Here is a 2140-nt window from a genome sequence, read left to right as displayed (position 1 = left end):
CTGGAGAAGGTTGGTAAAGGGATCCATGGTGCACTCAGGAAAATCAGCTTGAGGGCCCATGTCAGCACAGGACCAGCACAGCCAACCATAAGTCCTGCCGATTTCCACAAAGATTTCTTTTCTTTTTCTTTTTCTTTTTCAACACCGTAAATGGCACATGTTTATTAAACACCCAGACACAGGAGGAGGATGCCTGATTCAGGGCTGAGGTACCCACCAGCTGCCTCTACCTAATGCCTGTGGTTATATAAGTCACAGGGACACCTCACAAACTCAGCTCCATTGGCAGCATGAGATAGGTAGAAGGTGGCTGTCCCACTGTCCTGCTCCTGTACATGATGCTTGACAAGGGGGGCAGCAGAGGCCTCCAGCAATGTGACAGTGCAGCCACCAAAGCCAATGCCTGTCATGCAATTGCTATAAATCCAAGGCACAGACAGCGAGTCTAATTGGTCCAACTAATTGGTCCAGCTCGGGACAGCTCACGCCATAAACATCCCTGAGTGAATAGTGACTGTCCACCATGAGACCCCAAAGTCCCTAAGTCTCATCAGTTCAGAGCAGTTGCAGTGTGGCCTGTTCTCCAGATCTCACCTACTACATGTAAGGGCTGCCAGAAGCCCTCCTTGCTCATCAGCTCTCTGCCTGCCTCAAGCTCCTCCATCCGCACCTCTAGAAGGCTCACCTTGCCCAAGGCCTGGGCCATTTCTTCACATTGGTGTCAATGAATCTGGTACTTGCTGGAGCCCAAGGAATGGCGGACATTGGAGTTTCTGGTGAGCAGAGCCAGCTTAGGGTCTGATAGTGGCACCACGCTCTTTTCCACGGACCTGCAGTCAATGAGTAGCAAATAGCCTTTCTGCCCCAGCAGTGCGATGAGTTGGTTCATGATGCTACAGGGCACCCCAGTGAAGCTGTGCTCAGTCCTTTGACTAACCCGGGCCTGGGTTGCTATTGCCAGTGAGTCTGGGCAGAGCTACTGGAGGAAGGTGTATGTGGCGACTTCCAGAGAAGCTGAGCTGGAAAGTCGACTCCCCACCCCAGGGACACTGAGCTGACCTCCACTGCATTGAAACCAGAGAGGGACAAAAGCTGAGTAATATTGAATCACTCCCTTGACATAATTGTCCCCTGTGGGATTCAAAGCTCCAAGGACCACTGGGCTGAGGTCAGTGGGAATAGCTGTTGCTGGGGTTCTTCTTCATCTTTGGAAACGGTGAGGAGAAAAAGCCCATCTGCCATGGCTCCAACCAACAAGTTCACAAGCTCCAGAGCCATGGGCAGTCCCAGGACCTGGTCGTAGTCCCTGTGCTCCTCGTTGTGGTTGACATGGACAGGCGCCAACACTGCCAGCTCTTGCTCAGCTCCTAACTCATCCATGAAGGCCCGCCAGGCCTTGGCCAGCTGCTCCACCATCCAGGGCAGTCTCCAAACAGCCATGATGCTCATCTGCAGCTGACACACCGCCCGGCGGGAAGCTGGGTTTCTACTAAGATTTATGTGTCTGTTCCAAGTGCTGTCAGAGACCCTGTGGTCCCTGGAGGATGATAGCAGAGGATGGAGAGGAGCCTGCTGAGGATGCACACAGGAGCAGGGAGGAGAGATCCAGGAATTTCAGGTGGCTGTGTGTTAGTCAGGGGAAGCTCTGTCCATATCTCAAGCAAAGCAAGGAGGCACAATGTTTTTCCCTGAAGTCTGAAGGATGAATCAGGAAGAAAGGCTGGGTGGTGTTCCTTCTGCCTCTCCCATACAGGAGCTCCCACTGGGCAGCCGTCAAACAGTAGCTGTGGTCCAGTGCACTGCTCTTCACAGCACACAGAAACTTGGAAAAAGCATCCATGGAGTGCTGGTGATTACCAAGGCAACTGAGAATAAACGCCAGACTACAGAGAACCCTCATGCACAGTGAGGATGTCAGCTCAACTGCCTGTCTCCAGGTGTACCTGTGAGCTGAGAAGACAGTGGTCCTGGAGGCAGAGGAAGGAACCCAGAGGAACATGTTCCATGTGTCCGAAAGATATGCATGACCAGGTTTAGGCAGCAACAAAACTGAGAAGCAGTAAAAGTGCATCTGGAGTCCCAAGTGAGTTCAGATGGGCAGAGACTGCTCAGCCCCACAGCTCTGCTGCAGTCCTCCATA

The 2140-nt window shown here is 52.6% G+C and overlaps 1 pseudogene; it reads right to left on the bottom strand.

The window, feature by feature from the left end:
• Positions 1 to 230: 230 nt before the first annotated feature.
• Positions 231 to 1440, bottom strand: LOC116901028 (annotated as a pseudogene).
• Positions 1441 to 2140: the final 700 nt, after the last annotated feature.

This window comes from Rattus rattus, chromosome 5 (genome assembly GCF_011064425.1).
Source record: "Rattus rattus isolate New Zealand chromosome 5, Rrattus_CSIRO_v1, whole genome shotgun sequence".
Lineage (NCBI taxonomy): Eukaryota > Metazoa > Chordata > Mammalia > Rodentia > Muridae > Rattus > Rattus rattus.
This window is presented reverse-complemented; position numbering and strand designations above follow the sequence as displayed.